Below are 17,605 nucleotides of genomic sequence, written 5' to 3'. Positions count from 1 at the left end.
ATTTACATTATGCTGATACGGGAACAGGTTTATTCCAATTACTGCAGCCACCTTTAGTCTTCTGACTCTGGTTAGCATCATCATTTTCTCCCTTACTGCACCAAAAATGATTATAATAAAAATAGATATTACCCAATCTAAGTCACCCTGATCCATAGGACACTTGGCGACTAGTCTCTGAAAGAGCCTAAGCCAGGCCAAAGCTCAGATGTATTTATCTAGAAGCGTGCCCAAAAATCCCATTTGCCATCTGGACCAGTACTAACATCCTTAGGAAAAAGCCAAGCCCCACACTTAAAATGATACATGAGCAACAGTTCTGAGCAGTTTGTTTGGCACACAGGCAGGTTGGGTCAGTATTGGCCAGTAGCTCCTCACACTGCAGTACATCTCCTATCCAAAGGACACCACTAATACACCTCCACACTTCATCACAGGATCCTTATTTGACCCAAAGTCATTTACAGGGACTGCAGAGAAAGGCTTCTGACAGCCAGTACTCTCTCAAGAGTCGGTTTCACAGACAGTTATGTCAGCTTAGTTCTAACAGTGCTCTGAAGACCACTTTAAAACCTAAATATGGAGCCTGCTTTTCCCTAGACTGATCCCCACCAGTAAAACAAGTTTGGACATATCCCAGTATTTACTTTTTGATTAGCTGAATTTACATTGAGAAAGACAAAACTAAATTATTGTCTCTCAAGAGAACTACATCATGCAGCCCCTCAGAACCAGAAAATACTTGGATCACTACCAATATTTGTGATGAAGTTTGGGGGAAAATTGTCAACTGATTAGCTGATAAAGTTGAAGTGTAGAGTAGACTCAGAAGGGAGGCTGCCCACATAGTAGGCAACAGTACTAGCTTTTTAGTTGCTGTCTCCAATGACCATAGCCTGAAAGACAGGTAAGCAGGGGACTTGTCAAAGATTTATTACTACTGTTAAACAGTGCAAAGAACTAAATTTCACCTTGAAAATCACCTTGAACAGCAAGTAGTTTCATACTGGGCTGGCATTTCTGATTATTAAAATATTCTGGTTGGCTCCATCAGCTTCTTCTCTACACAAAGCTTATATGACATTAGAGTGAAAGCTACAGCACATCTTCCAAATAAGTGACGTCTTAGAGCGCAGCTGACAACGCAAAATCTAGTTCTGATGCATTCAACTCACTCCAGCCTGTCCCTCCAATCCCTAGTTCTGCTTTCTCTTTTTTTCTTAGATTAGATTTGACAAAACTCAAACCTACTGGCAAAAAGAAAATGATCTTTTGTTTTCATACTGTGAAAACAAAGGCTTTGCTTACCATACAGTTGGACTCGTATCTTCTTTCTATAAGACCTAAACCAAATGACTTTGCTACTCCTCAGTTCTCCATCAACCACTTTATAGGTATATCACAGAACCACACAAGCCAGAAGGGGCCCCAGGAGGTCTCGGTCCAATCCCACCCAACATGGGCTGCTCAGGGCTTTACCCTGTCTCCCATCAGGCACTGCTGTGAGAAGCCAGCCCCATCTCCTCGCCGTCCTCCTTACGGGTGCCAGCGGCTGCTGCAAGGTGCCTCAAAGCCGACCCTGCCCCAAGCTCACCCACCCAGCCCCATAGCCTCTCCTCGCAGGGCAAGGGCTTCAGCCCCAATGCCTGGGGGGCTTCCCTGGACCCGCTCCGGGTTGTGGACATCTCTCCTGCACTAGGTCCTGCACTGGAGGCAGTGTCCGGATGGATGGGGTGCAACGAGTGCTGAGCAGCCAGGACCATCCCTGCCCCGGCCTCCCCCGAGGCTGTGCCCCTGCTCACACTGCTGCCTTTGGGGCTGCCCAGCGCACAGCTGGCCCCTGCTCAGCTCGCACAGACGTTTTAAAACTCTTCTTCAGATGCCAGTATGAACACTGATAGAAAAAAATCTGGTATCAAGTCAGGTATTTATACACAAATTTAAGAGCGTCAAGCAGATCTCCTGCCTGGTGACCTAAACTAAATACCTACGCATAGCAGCTATCTCTTCCTGCAAGTATAATCTGGAGTACAGAAGAAAAGACAAAGCCTTTCCCATATAACACCGTGTATGCACAACCTTCAGCCAGTTCGAAGTCTGGTTATTCGTTATAACTAGGTGATAGAGTTTGGGGAAACCACATCTCACAAGCACACAGAGTAGACAGACCTAAATTTGGAAGCTTTTAACAAACAGCATGGACATCTTCATTCTGATGCATAATTCTACTTAGTGAACTGAATTTGGCTACCAGTATCTTGCCTAGCTTTTAAAAATTCACTGCCAAGTTGAGGCTGTTTTTAAGCCACTGATTAGTAATGTATGTTACTAATCAGTATGTTACTAATTAGTAATGTATGTTACTAATGCTGGCATCCAGTTTACATCTGTGGAGTCCAGATGTAGTACAGTATTACTTTAATATGAAATTTCTAGTTGGAGAAACAGCAGACTTTCCTACCATGTCAGAACAACAGAGTAATTATAGCTCCTTGAACTTTTCACATTTGCAAAAGAAGCAGTTTTGAAACAACTCCCTTCTACATTGGTTGTCAGTGATTCTGTTCAACCATCTTCAAGTAACTTTAACTGGAAGTCATGAAAATATCTCCTACTATAAGGTTTAGGTTTGGATTCTTCCTTGGCCCTCTTCAAGCTCAGACTTCATGAGAAGTCTTGTACAAGGTATCTCTACCCTGAGCTCTCACTTCAAGTTCTTGCGGCCTCTGCTTTTCTCACAAAAAATCCAGGGAATTCAGTAGAATTATGGCAATTGATTAGGGTGGCTGAGACTTTGGACAAGGCTCCTATTTCAGTCAGCCAAGTGCTATAAAGGAAGGAAAAGCAGTACTTTCTTGGGCTGAAGTACCCCAATATCATCCTGAGAACAGAGAAGGCCTCAGCTGAAACACAGTAAGAGAAAAGATTGGACAAGGCTTTTTCAGAGTACTTTGGCTTCGAGACTGAAAATTCCAGTATTAAGATTGAAACAGTTCATTTTGCTCTCCTCCACTCAGGAGAAACAGGATTCCCCTTGGGATGGGTTTTCTCCTCCCTGTCTTTTCAAACCCAGAATACTAGGTAGCCCAGATAAGCTTGATTTATTTCCTCAGGAGCAACAGCTGTTGACTGCTTTGTCACTTTCTTCAGCCACAACTGCAGGTCCTGAGAGCCTACATATCCTTGGAAGATATCAGTTTCACCAAGCTTTCTCTATGGGAACTGAGATGAGATGATTAAAAGGCAAGGTACAATCAAGTTCACATTAAGGAACTTCACCCTTCAAGCTTCAGATGTGGAGGTATGAGGAACTCTTTTCCCCCCAAGCAAAATAAAATGAGTGAAAGGAGGAAAAATATTTTTAGAATTACCTGTATCTGTAAGCAAGCAAGCAGCCTGCTTTGTATACTATTTATGAAGAGAGGCAGGCTTAGAGGTCCCTCTACTATAGCAGTTGAGTAGCTCTCTCCTATCTAGCTCTGTGCTACATGCAAAGCATCCATTTTTGAGACAACGATTAGCAGAAACAGAAGAGGCTCAGACTCAGTACTCTGGATTAAGTTCTGTTGCCACAGAGGAACTGTAAGTGGGAAACTGCTCCTCAGGGAACACCTTCCTTGACCCAGTATTCAGGAGCCTGGTCAGACACTTTTTGATACCAGAAAGTAGAGCAAACAGCTCTTCGAGATAGGAGGTATAGTATGTAGCTTCCCTCACCAAACTTTAGACCTGTTAAAAAATCCATCTAGAATTAAGACAAAAATTCTTCCATGTTTGCCCATATTCAAGTCAATGCAGGGTAGAACCTCTGTAGTGAGCATACTATCAAGTGTCACAGCACCCAAGGCAAGCTTTTAAAAAAGCTTAACACAGAAGCATGATGATGCCACCAATATTTGTAGATTTTAATTGACTTAAGACTACAGAGTTTAAGTGTGCAAAGTCGATCTTCTTGCTCAAATCAGGATAAGAAAACATAGAACTGATACACTCACCAAAAGGAGGGACTCATCTAGGAGCTGAGGACCAGTAAGTCATACCTCTTCCATCTGCTTAGTTTTTAAAAAGCATTGCAAGGTATTTGGAATCTTATGGGCTTTAACACATGCCGCAAGAAACTGAGCGGCTTTACAAGTTCTCAGACACAGGTCACTAACACTGCTCCAACTATTCATCTTGTACTGAAGTATGCTACATCTACAATATTTCAGTGTCTAATATTTGTATGTTTCAAGAAATCGTTATTCCTATTTCCACTTAATCCTGCTGCACAGCTTCTATACCATTCCATAAAGGATTATCCTTAGTTTCTTCAGTTCATACACATGACCATTACCATCTTCATTTCAAGTGTACAAGGCTGCCCAAGCGCTTTTAGATGTTGTCTAGATAATGCTGCACTGATCCGAGTGTACTATTATATACTCACTTACCCAGGTCAGTGCAAAGTCTTGCACACACATACTTCAATTTGATGAAAATCTACCCACAGTTAGCTTAGTATGGTATAAACATATAATTAAAATTACATGCCTACAGCTTTTTCCTATTAGTCTAAAAGCCAGAATTTAAGACAGATATATGCAGATAAAGGGAACACAGCCTTCTCAGATAATCAAACCATGAAAACAGACATAAAAGTTTTAAAAGGGGCAAGTCAACCCAATTAAATGAACAGGAGAACAGTTAGCTGGTCATTAATATTTGGCACTAGAACATTTGAGCAATCAGTAGTAACAGCCACTATAATCTTGGCACTGACAGAATGCAGTAACATTATCCAGGATTGTTATAAGCAAAGTGTGAATTAAAGTTGAAACTGCAGAGTTAATGTAAAAAGTCAGCAAAAGGAAAAGGTTCCTACAGAAGTATCAGCTCATCTTGTGTTCTCATGTGTATGTGTTCCTTCAAATATGGAGATTAGTGCATTTGCTCATTGCACACAATTTACATCAAAGATATGCAATTTGACTTAATTAGCATCGCTGCGGGAACATTAACATCTTGTTTCCCAGCTAAAATACATAACCCTTACTGCACCTGATCATATGCGATCGGTATTTGTAAGAGATGGAGAAGGGGGAAACATCCATGTCTGGAAAGGTAGCAGAAAAGCAGAGTTTGTACTTCTGCTACAGCAACTGTTCCTAGTCTGCAACATCTGCTCCTTTTGTAACAGCTACTTCTTCAAGACCAGATTATAAAACCCAAAAGTTAGTAATGGAATCTGCTTTTTTTCCTAATGTTATTTGCTCAGCTGTGCAAGAAACCTTTGACAAAACTCAGCTCTATAGCCTGGTTTACGATTCAGTAAGAGAGAGATCCTTGACCAGCAGAGCTGTATCCAAAACAAGCATGTAGTCTCCTTCATCAGGAGAGTGAGTTAAACTCACTTAAAGTCTACTGGTACAGAGGAATCTCACTACAAAAAAGCACTCCTTATAAAAATAGTCTTTATCAAAAAGCAAGCATGACTCCACATTTAATTTTCTTTCAGTTTGCTCAACTGTTACAGGGAAGAAAAAGTCACTTGCTTAATGAGGCTCTAATTCTCATCTTGCCTACTGACATCTCAACCATGGATGCACTCCAAGGTAAGTACTATTAGTATGCCAAGTTTTACAGTTCAGCTACATGAATACAAAAGGAGTTTGAAAATCTTCCTCACCTTATATAGTTCACTTTGTTAGTGATTTAGAGTCACTTTCAGAATTGGTTTTCTGGCCAGATTAGAAATAGCAGTTTTAGGTCAGGAACTCAATTTTGGCATATAACTAAAGGTACTAGTGGATTAAAACAAAAGTGTTATTTAAACTCATTAATAAACCCATTTCTTCACTACTGAGAGAATGCAGTACAAGCTTACTTTTCATATATGCAGAAAAGGCTACAAGAAGCATATGGTGTTTAGAATTATGACCTCAGTTGTCCCTTTCTTGGAAACAGACAGAAAACAGCTTCTAATGCATATTGGGTAGAAGGGAATCAGCAGGAAATCTGAAGAGATTTCTAAGCATGTTACTAGACATTATTGTATCTAAGGCTCTTATTTTCATAACAGGTATATATTAAGTGAACTTAAAATTTAAGAATCCCTTCCTATACTGACTGTGATATGTAAGCTATAGCATTTGCCTCTTACCTTTAACTAGTTACATTTGCTGGTTCAAGACTGAAGATGAATGGTAGATGTAAGAAAAAAATAAGTAAAACTCAAGATCTGCCGTGAAACTAGATTAGTAGATTAGATGAAATTTAATGCTAACAGATGAATAGCAACAGAGTCACAGCATTAGTTTTTCAGCATTTCAAGAAGACAAAATGGATGGCAATGAAACAAGAACTCCATTACATGACAAAAACGTAAACACAGTGAAAGTATGTTTGCTACTAGCAGTCTTTCTGTATATCACCAATTCCAGTGTAATTGCTATGTATGTGCATGTTGAAAGCAATCATTCAGAAGTCTAAATACCCCCAACCATCTTTTCCACTGCCACTACAATACCGACTTCCTTCAGTGCCCAGATCTTCATCAGAATCCTCCTAATCCTGTACAAGAGCCCCAAGGGACCTCCTCCTTCTCCTTCTGCTTCCCTATCAGTGCATGCACTTCTGTCAGCATCATCTGAGGCAGTGTCACAGGAAACTTAACTATTTCTGTACTTAAATGAGCGCATGTGTCCCAGCAGTTCCATCAGCCACTAAAATTGATCTAGCTGTCCAGCAAAGTTTTCCAAAGGCACTGAATAAAACCATGCATATCTGCTTGTGGCACATAAGAGGAGGTCCATAACTTCAAGAAAGCAATCTAAACAGACTAGATGAGACATTCACAGATAGGTACTGAAGCTGTAATCAGCTTAAAGGATTTCAGCTTCATTTACACTACTCGCAGTAAGTCACAACACAGAAAAAGCCAAGCTCATAAGGCCCAGTATAAACACCGGGCAAAACCCCTTACCCTTCACCCAGTGTCCAAGTATTCCATTTCTCACATTCAATATCCATTGCATTGAGCCTAAGCATGGATCACCACCATTTCTTGAAGGCATTTAAGAGTTTCAATACTGGAAAAAAGCCATGACAGATTTCACCAGGAAATCCATAGCTCATATGTACATATGCACACATTACAGTATACTAACATTAAGCTTTCCATGACTTTACACAAAACCAAAACCCAACAGCCCCCTGCACACAAAGGTTGACTGTCCAGACCCCAAAATACAGCACTAGACATAACCCTAGCATCAAATGCCACAGAATTTTTCCTACCAGCCTGGATTTAGTTACAAGTTTCCATACTTTGAATATATCCACTGCTGACCTTGAAATCAAAGACACAAGCCTAAGAGGCCCCTTGCACACATTCTGGCCCAGTGGCATGCAGGCGTAGTTTGGATATATGCAAAACCTGCTGCAACCTCTACCTCATCCTGGTTATTTAGCTAGGAGGAAATCACAAAGCAGATGTGTCTGTTTGCTTCTGCCCTGCCTCCTCTCATACTCTACTGTAGGTAACATAGCAGAAATCTTCAGTGAGGCAATATAACAAGAAACAGGAAAGTGGAAAAAAGACATAACGAAACAGATTCCAAGTGCCACTTCAGGCCATAGTTCTACTTCTGAAAAAATACGCAAAAAATAGTATTCAAATATTATTGGCAAGGTAAGAAGCAGAGACTTTACTGCTAGAAAAGTCAAATTTATGTTACTATTCCCTTTCCACAACTGAGTCTCCTCCTCTCCCTCTTATAAGTTAAGGTGATTAAGGCATTTGCCTACAAATTTCCCAGAAATTCAAATAAGTATTAACTCTATTTATCCATACTTTAAAACAAATCCTACTAATTTCGTTTCTGTCATTAAGATTTGAACCACAGAACGTAGGTACTCCAGCAATCACACAAAAGGCAGTTTAATTCCACAAATATGCATTAAGATTGTTCGGTTAAATCTGAGGAAGTACTGGGTTAAAAAAAAACAAAAAACAAAACATCCTGAGGCATTTAAAAGCAAACATGGCTAGCACAGAGCTACAGAGAAGTTCAGTACATCATGGCAAGTATTCCATAGCACCTTGAACAGCCTTTCCTACCTCTGCTTAGATTTGTTCTACCAAGCACTCAGATGTTCAAGTTCTCCCTATTTTACTAGTACTGAAGTATTAAGTATTCAAAAAATTACATATATGTATTTTAGATTATGTTTTAGCAATTTGGTAACTATCGATTATGCAAGATTATCCAAGTCCACTCCACACTGAGCTAAAAACCACAGAAACTGGTTGGAGTCCTTAACAGCAGCCTACAGAACGCCCAGTGTTTTACTGGCCTTTTCTTTGTTTGGAGTCATTTGGTCATCTACAGCAGTTTTACGGGGAAACACCCGTTTTGCTCAATAAAGCAAAGCAAGATATTTCGTTATTCACACAGCATCTTATGGCCTCATCTAGTCCGTGTCTGAGAGTTGTTTTGTTTTGTATTTTTTAAATGATAGAGAGTAAAGTTAGCCCATAAAGAACCTGGGGTGAAGAACAGCACTCAGCACCTACAGTAAATAGGTTTTAGCCTGCTTGAAAAATAGCTAAGTGTATAAAGGAAGCATTCACCAGTTGGTGAACTGGGCTCTCCATGTCAGGAAAATGTCACAGCAGTGCTATAACTCACTCCTTGCTATATTAAGCAGGGGAGGAAGAGATGAGGGGAAAGGAAGGGCAGAATGAGAACAGCTATGTAACAGAAAGTTGCACTTCCAAACACGATGAAACTCCGTTTTCTTTTTTTCTTTGAAACAAAAATCCTGTGCAGTTTTTGCTGAGCATCACTGCCATCATCAGTAACCTCAGAACTGTGGATGAGGAAATTAAGAAATGAGGCTCACCAAAAATCTTATGAAGTGAAACCCAGGACTGTCTAGGATGATTCCCACTCATATCAGGCTGTTGTACTCTCTAGTGAAACTTTGCTAAGACATTTAAGCCTCTTATACTACTTGCACACTTGCTGCTAGGAAATCATTGCTTCTTCCAAACCAGCATATTTTCAGGCTTACTGCAACTATCAATACCAACGAGAATCCCCTGGTGTTTTAGTACTGGAGTACCAAAAAGAGCAGTAGCTTAAACCAAGGAGAAAACAGCACAAAACACACTAGCTTTATAAGCTCCCTCTAGAGAGCTTAAACTTGCTTCCAATTTCCATTTTTCAAATGTATGCAAGTAATACCTTGCCTTTACAACTTTTGTTATTATATAATTACCGGTCTTAAAACTCCAGATACTTTGCCAACAATGTCAGAATTAGACTGATCTACTTCAAAAATTGATGCTTAGAATTTTTAAATAAGTTTCTCAGAAAGAGTGTTGCCTTTATGATTTCTGCCATAAATGGTTTGTAAGTATATCACATACTTATTGAACTGAAAAACAGCACACTCTACAGAACACTGGCTCCCAAGACTGAGTGTTTCACTGAGATCATGTTTTTACAGGTGTGCTTTCTGCACACCTCCATGCCTTGCCAGAAAAGCCTAGGTAAAACAGCGAGCACTTGCAAACAAGGAACACCTACAACTAGCTGTTTTCTAACTACAGCCTCTGCCAAGCGCAGGGTGAGATACAGTTACACAGCAGCAGCATATTAGGTGCTGTGAGTCCCTGCAACCAACGCCTACTGGGACAGCACAGCTTGCTCAACACCGCAGTTTCTCCGAGTTTTGGTGACAGTCGTGGAGCTGGCCTCTGAATGCCATTTTGCCAGCAGAAACTCAGTATGGCTTTTTAAATTTCAGCAGTGAGGACTGGGCAACAAAACATCTTGATCTGACTCATAGGTGGTAGCAACAGTCACGCAGCTAAGAGCCACAAATCCCAGCTCCGTTACACCAGCCTCTCCAGGTATAACCCTTTGAAGTAAAATGAATTGGCTAGATTAAGGCAGGTAACAGACCAAAAGGCATGCAGTTGCTTGCTTCAGAATTGGACCAACAAATATCAAACCCAAGATACCATCAGCTAATCCCACTGAACAGGGCTGATTTTTTCAAATAATTTTGGAGCTGTCAGGAAAAGAAAAGGCTGTGTGCACAAAGGCAATGCCCTCTCATTTTTAAATGCTTTGTAACAGCTGGTAGCACTCAGTGCCTTCTGTAGAAACCAACATCTATTAAAAAGTATTAGAACAAAAGCAAAGACAGCCTTAAAGTAAGATTGAAATGTATACTCATTACAAAGCAAGTTTATCTATTAGCTAGCTACCTTTTAGTTCTATTGCTGTGAAATACCTCAGTGGCAACAAATACAATCAAGTCATCTTGCTTCAGAACAACACAGTTTATCCTGCTCCAGGACAGCAAGGTTCTACCCATAAAAGCAACATTTCAATATCATTGTTCCAGTACAGAGTTTGCACTTAGATCCTTGTGATGTTTTTACATGCTGAGTGCCTCTCTACACTAGTAGTGTCTCATTTTAAGACAGATGCACAGAAGAGCTGAAGTATTTCTTGGACTTTTTTGACAAGAAAAGGCTAGATATCTAGCTCCCAAATAGAGCCTGCCTGTCTAGATAGTTTAGTTTTACAGGGGCATTAGCTGAATTCAGCCTGGGTGTAGCTTTGGCATAGTTTGAACAAGGCTGTTCAGAAGTCTGGGAAATAATTTGAAAGATTTTTCGCTTAAAAAAAACCCCAGCTACTCCCAATCAGTTTGCAGCTGTTTGGAACATTCTAAACTCACTACACCTGGGTCTTCTCCCCCACCCCCCATCTCTGTCTTACTTTTAAGTGTAGTAGTTCACAGTTTTTGAAGAGCTGATAAATAAATGACAGCAAAAGAACACCCTGGAGTAAGATAACCTACACCTCTCACTGGAAAAACATCATTTAAAACAAATCTGGGTAGAGGAATTTTAGCTGAAAACTAGACTGGAAAACTAAAGTTCACATTAGTATGAGAGAGTCACATTGAGCTTGCACACAAAAATATTATACTAGTATGATTAAGCCAATAACAGGAAGAGATTTATGCAAATACAAACATATTCAAGAGGTATCAGTTGCAAAAACTAAAGGAATTAAAATCTCCACTATACAGAGAAAAGATCAACCGCTCTACCAGAATAAAACCACACAAAATTAAGACAGCTCTACCTGAAGGAAAATACAAGGTCAAGTGGTCATAAGACATTTGAAAGGGGAACCAGAGCTGCACTTTGTCAAATTTTAATAACAACATGATAAAAATCCTTGGCAGTTTCAAGGTCATTTGTACATGTCTATTGCTGCAAATGCTGTCAGTGTATCACAGCAATAGCATTTCTTTTTTGAACAGTATGAAGAATTACCATTTTTGTATTTGCAAACAAAACTATGTATGTGTAATAGCTACAAAGCAAATTCAAAGTCCACTCTTAAATAATCACTCCTAATATAACATTTCCAAAAGACCAGAGAGGAGATTGAAGAGGAAGACTGAATGTCATTTGCAGATTCTAAATCTCTGTAAGATTAAAAGAAAAACACAAAATTGAAGCTCTAGCTAATATCCTACTTTCTGGACCATGTCAGATTAATTTAACTAACATTGGTCATGAAGAAAGAAAGAAGTCAAATGGCATGAATTTTTAGCACAGAAAAACAGGAGTCTCTTGCCTTTTAAGAAAGAATACATGCATATATACATGTGTGTATATATATATATATGTATGTATGTATACACACACTTTTACATAATGTTAAATACTCCATCAGGAATTACCAGTTTTCAAACATATCACTTATATAAAGTACCTGACACACAAGTCACTAAATCATACAATGGAAGTTTTCTTCAAAAGCTCCATAAACACAGCAATACATTTAGTCTTACAGACTTCAATTAAATCGTTTTCTTTCAAATTTTGCAGTAGTATTTCCATTATTCCAACAATCTATAACATTTGAACTGCTGCACAGAAATCTGAAATTATTCAACAGAAAAATTCTAGAGGAAAAAGGGTCACTGAACTGAAGGGCAGTCTTCACTGCCCAGACTAGCTGTTTTAGCCATTATTACTGGTATTATGTAAATGAAAGAAGCTGCTTTAATCCCTCTCCCCACAACAGAAGAATGAGGAGGCTCTTTTGTTCTTTTTAGATGCACCAAACTTAACATAAAGCCAATACACATTACCTACAAAAACGCCAAAAAAGTCGAGACCAAGGAGAATTTGAGAAAACCAGAACGTGCGTATAACGAGAACCTCGGTCTGCTCCGCTTCTTCTGCGGGAGCTTCCCGTGCCCCGCGCCGAAGCAGCGCTTACGGGCAAGTCCACCCCCACCCGGTGCCGGGGCTGACCATGTGACCCGGCCCGCAACGGCCATGCCAGGCATGCACCTCTCCAGCAGGGACTCGGGACTGCCCTGCAGAGCGCCAGGCAGCCTTCCCCCCTGCCCCGAGGCGGGGCAGCCTTCACCTCTGCCCTGCGCTGAGCCACCTGCGTCCCGACGCCCATTCGTCCTCCCAGCGCCGAGGTGCGGGCGCCGCTCAGGAGCGGCGGGTCCAAGTTCCGCCCTCGCAGAGTTGAGGCCTCCGCGACCCGCTCCTCGGCCGCAGGGCAAAGCAGCCGCTCCCAGCCCCTGCAGATCCTCACCTCCAGCCCCACGACCGCGAGCCGCCAAGGACCCTCAGCGCGCGAGAGCCGCGGGGTGCCTGCGGCCAGGGGGAGCAAGGCTCAGGCGCTTTTCCGCGCAGGGCGGAGGGCGGCCATCAGCCCCGGAGGCCGGGAAGACCCACGCCGGCACCGCCCCTCTCCCTGCCTGCACGCCGTCTGCAGACACCTGCGCCAGCTACGGACCACGGCCCCGGGAAGGCCTTGCAGCTTTGCAGCCCCCGAGCACTCCGCAGCCGCAGGGGTTATGCCAAGCGTGCAGGCCACTGCAGAAGGCCTTGGCCGCCGGCGGCTCCAGCAAGGCCCCGCCGCTGGCCCGGGACTCGGGCAGCCGCTCCTCCCGCCCGGCAAGAGGATCCTGGCGGGGCAGGTGCACTGCTGCGGCCGGCGGCAGCCCCGGTAAAGGCAGGTCCGTGGGACGCAACAGGGTAGGAGGCCGGGACTGGGGAGAGCAGCAGGCAGGCGCAGGTGCTGGGCCGCGCCAAGGAGCGAGGTGGGGGACGAAGCCATGCAGAGGGAAGCAGCATTTTGGACAGAGTGGAGGGCGTATTGCACACTGCTTTCTCGGGGTGGGGCGGGGCGGGGGGGAACAGGTGCCTAAGTCATGCAATTAGCACCACATGGGAAACAGAAAAGAAAGGAGGGAGACACTAAAAATAAAAAAAATCCTAAATGGGGAAAACAGGAAAAAAGATGAGGGCAATGTAGCACGAGGAAGGGGGAGGGGGAAGAAAGAAGAGCTGCTCAGACAAAGAAAAAAAAAGAAGAAATTGCCAGCAGCAGCAAGCCTCTTTGGGTGCAACTCTGCAAATATCTTAAGAGTTTGCAAGTGGGAAGGGCAGTCACCCGAAAACGGCAGAAGTCGCAGGCTACCTACGACGACGGAGGAGAAGGAAACCCTCCGCACACCGGAGGCTTTTTACACCCAGACCAGCAGCTCGCGGGCGTCTCCACGTACTGGACGGCGCCTTGCCCCCCTCCCCTCCCCTCCCCTCCCCCAGCCGGGCGCCTCCTGCCGCCCCACAGCCCCGGGACGACCACGCGGGGGGCGGGGCGCTTAAAGAAAAAATACACTAATAAAGGACAGGGCGCGGGCCGACGTCCCCTTGCCCGGGGGCTCCGCGCCGCCGCCTCACCCGCTCTCTGCCGCCTCCGCCGCCACCACCGCCGCCGGAAGCGGGCGCGGGGCGGTGCGGGTTCATAGCGGCGCCGCCGCCCCCCCCCCGCCCCGAGTGACGCCGCCGGCGGCCACTCAAGGAGCCCCGCGGCCCCGGGCCCCGGCGGGCAGCCGCCCCCTCCCTCGCCCCCCACCCCCCCCCCCCGCCGCAGCGGGCGGCCGCCGCGATCCCGCGGGGCCCCGCACAGCTGTGCGCAGCGACCTCCGCGCACCTGCGGGCGGCGGCCGGGCGACGCCCCCCCCCCCCCCCCCCCGTCGAGGCTGCCCGGCGGCGGCTGGGGGGTGCGAGAGCCACGTCGGGGGGGGCGGCGGGCGGCGTCCCCGCCGAGCAGCGCGGCGCAGGTGCCCCCCGCGCAGGGAGGGCGCCCCGCTCCTCCGGGAGCGGCAGCGCGGGGGGGGCGGTCACGCCCGGGAGCGCCGTGGCGGCCCTGCGAGGTGTGTGCTGCGCCTGCCGCCCGCAACGCAACGCAACGCAACGCAACGCAACGCAACGCAACGCGCGACGGCGAGTTGAAACGGCCGGTCCCGGCACCGCGCTGGCCGCCAGCGCTGGGAAGCGGAATGAAGGCACGTGTCCAACGGCCCGTTTCCCCAGCCGTGCAGCTCCCGCATTAATCATTTTCAGATGTGAAATAGGTGGGTAGAGAGCAAGGTGCTGGGCATAAATTAAACAACAACGGCGGTGCTCGGGGCCGGTCCCCCACGGGAACACGCGCTGCAGCGCGGTCATGTACCGGCTCTCAGAGGCCGCCGCCGCCTCCTCTTCCTCACCAGGCCCTCCCATCACCGAGGGAATGGAGGGCGAGAAGCCGGGAGAAGTCCGAAGATGGGACGCCCCGTCCCAGCTCTTTGCTGGGAGCCCCCTCGGATCTTGCCTCTTTTTCCCCCAGCAGGAAGGGGATTTCTCCCTTCCTCCCCCGCCGCCTCCGCCGGCCGTCGCGGTAGGACCACGGACAGAGCTCGCGGCGCGACGGGGCGACGCGCACCACCGCCCGGCTGCGCGACCCGCACCGCCGCGGCGCGCAGCTCCGCCGCCGCCCACGCACCGCTCCGCCGCCGCGCGCGGAGCCCCGCAGCTCGCGCGGAACAGAGGGCGGCGGCGGCGCGCAGCAGCCCCTTCTGCAGGAGGGCCCCGAAGGAGACCCCTCCCGCAGAGCCCCTCACCCGCGCCTCGGCCTCTCGCCGCCCGCTCACGGCGCGCGCTGCGCGCACTCGGGCCGGCCCGCGATGAGCCTTTGTGTGCCGGGGCGCACACGCCGCTTCTCCCCGACGGAAACCACGGAAGACCGTCTGGGTAATGCAATTAGGCTCGGGGTCTTATCCGCTCTAATCTGTAAATGCAGGTTTATCTTGTCAAAGCGATACCCATTCATTCATCCGCACGATGTGGGTCCCCGCAGATGCTTCAGGAAAGTGAATGCGTTTGGAGTTAGAGAGGCGGTCTGGTGTTGGGAACTTTACAGCACGGCCAGGACAGATAATGTTCTGCGGACAGCATGCACACCCTTCTATTTTAATACAATATGGTCATCCTACTTCTACGGCTGGTACCCTACTATTAGAAATACTTCCAGTGAGTCCTGCAGTCGCACTGGAATGTATATGAATTGCGTTATACAGTTCAACATACACAAATTGTATTATACAGAACAAGCATACATAATAAACGTAATTCCGTACTGCATGTATCTTCAGTCTTTTTTTTTTTTGTAGACTTTATCATACACATACAATTATAGAAAGAATCAAGCCACAACTTACCTTTCTCTCTTCAGCTTAAAAAAAAGAAAAAAAAGTAACGGTGCAGTTTTCCCAATAAAGAGGAGTAAGAAGCAGATGAATAGCGCTCTCAAGACAAAACACAAGAGCTAAACTGTGGACAGTTCTAAAGAAAGCAAAAAAAAAAATCCTCTCCTCCCTCCCCCCTCAGCAGTCCAACACGCGTGAGAAATTAAAAAAAAAAGAGGAAAATTTTAAAAAGGGGGGAAACTCAGAAAGGAGGGAGGGACAGGACCACGCTCCCCTTCGCAGCCCAGCTGAACAAAAAACGGGAGGGGGGGGGAGAAATAAAGGAACAAAGAAAAGGAGGGACGGAAGGGCGACTTAAAACGACGGCCGGCGGGTCGGTCGGTGGGCCGGTGGCTCCCTGCCTGCCGGTGCCTTGCTATGGGCGCGCCGCCGGAGCGAGCTGCCGCATCGCCCGGTGCGCGCGGAGCCGCGGGGGGAGGACGCCGTGCCGGGGAGGTGGCCGCGCCGCAGATTTATAGCCACCCCGCCGCCCCGGCTCCCTGCCGCCGCCACCGCCGCCGCCGCCGCGCCGCGTGTCCGTGGGGGAGGTGTGTCCGCGGGTGGGTGCGCGCCCCCGCCGCCCGCGCCCCGCGCCCGCCGCGGCGCCCCGCTCCTACCCCCGGCGCCACCACGCGCGGCAGTGCCCCGCACCCGGGCGCAACGGAACCTGCTGGCGGCGCCGCGCACCCCCATTGGCCCGGCCGCCTGCCCCCGCCCCCGCCCCGCCGAGGCGGCGGCAGCCCATTGGCCGCGGCGCCCGCCGCTCGGGCAGGCCCCATGGCGCCCCGTTTCACGGTGCGTTGCGGCGCGCGGGGCGGTGCAGGCTGCGCGGCGCGGCGCGGCGCTGCGCGGCCGTGGCGGCCCCTCCCCTCCCCTCCGCGCCCCGAGCCGTGCTTGCACCTCCCTTGCGGCGGCGCGGAGCCGGGGTGGCCGGCGGCGGGGGGCTGCGGGGCGGGCCGGGGTCCGCGTCGCTGCCGCGGTGTCGGGGCAGCCACTACGGAGCCCAGCGCAGAGACGACTGCGTTAGGAACGAGCGACTCGTGCGGTTTTCTTCACGCCGCGCGAGAGCGGCGGGCGGCCGGACCTCCCCTTCAGGGAGAGCGCCGTGCACGGCTCGGGGACGTCCGGCTGCCGGTGTGCTCGTGCCTCTGCAGGAAAAGCTGCCAGAAATGCTGATATGTCTGCGGGCCCCATGCTGCCCTGGCAAAACGTGTGTCAGCACTCTATTTAAAGTTATAGACCCGCCCAAAGTTTGTTCTTGCAATTTGCCATTTCGAAAGTGGACGTATTAATGAAAGGTAGTTCTTGTAACTAACGTTATGAGTGCAGAGAAAGGGGAAAGCCGGGGGGGAGGGAGAGGCTTTTACTCATTATGTGTTTCCTTTCTCTCCCAGGGAAAAAAGTTGTGTTCCCAGAGAGAAAGATCGTTGTGTTGTACGGGAGAAACAATTCTGCATGGTGTACGCAGACGTGCCGTTCATTCCCGACACTCCTTGTTCTTCATTGCACTTGATCTTAATTTCTTTTTATAACCCGAAATGCTTCCTGGAGACGGTTTTCCCCTGACACAAAACACAACGGGAACACAGCGTGCTTCCAATAGCAAAGCACTTACACTCTTCAGAAAGGAAATCCTTTAGATGTTTAGTATAATCTGGCATTTGTATGTAGCAAGGTGCGAAAGGAAAGAGGTATACGATTTCAAAGAGAGGCATAAAGTAAGTTAGCGTTCCTTGAGAGTGTCTTTGAGTGTTTATAAATAATTAATACAATGAAGGAGAAAATATGCTTGTTTATCTATCTTTTGGTCCTTATAATCTCCATATCCTATCACTGTGACAATAACTTAAGTGACACACAGGGCCTGACTTTACATCTCACGTAATTAATTACATTCCAAACGTATCTGACACTTCTAGAACATACAGTCTCTGTCTGATTGTTAACAGTCTATCGTCAACTTTTTGAATCAGCCACACTCCGAGAA

The 17,605-nt window shown here is 47.0% G+C and overlaps 1 protein-coding gene across 5 annotated transcripts in view; it reads right to left on the bottom strand.

Annotated features, from left to right (window-relative positions):
* ELAVL2 (ELAV like RNA binding protein 2) overlaps window positions 1-16,061 on the bottom strand; it is a 98,711-nt gene extending 82,650 nt beyond the window's left edge. For 3 of the 5 annotated variants that reach the window (XM_026105292.2, XM_064501523.1, XM_064501526.1), the window contains exon 1: window positions 15,592-16,060. The gene's annotated coding sequence lies outside the window, so the exon portion shown is untranslated. Of the gene's footprint in view, window positions 1-15,591 lie in introns of all 5 variants that reach the window. The other 2 variants (XM_064501524.1, XM_064501525.1) reach the window with 1 other exon arrangement.
* Between the last annotated feature and the right edge of the window lie 1,544 nt (window positions 16,062-17,605).

Source organism: Dromaius novaehollandiae, chromosome Z (genome assembly GCF_036370855.1).
Source record: "Dromaius novaehollandiae isolate bDroNov1 chromosome Z, bDroNov1.hap1, whole genome shotgun sequence".
NCBI lineage: Eukaryota > Metazoa > Chordata > Aves > Casuariiformes > Dromaiidae > Dromaius > Dromaius novaehollandiae.
The sequence above is the reverse complement of the archived record's forward strand: the minus strand, read 5'-3'. Positions and strand labels throughout refer to the sequence as shown.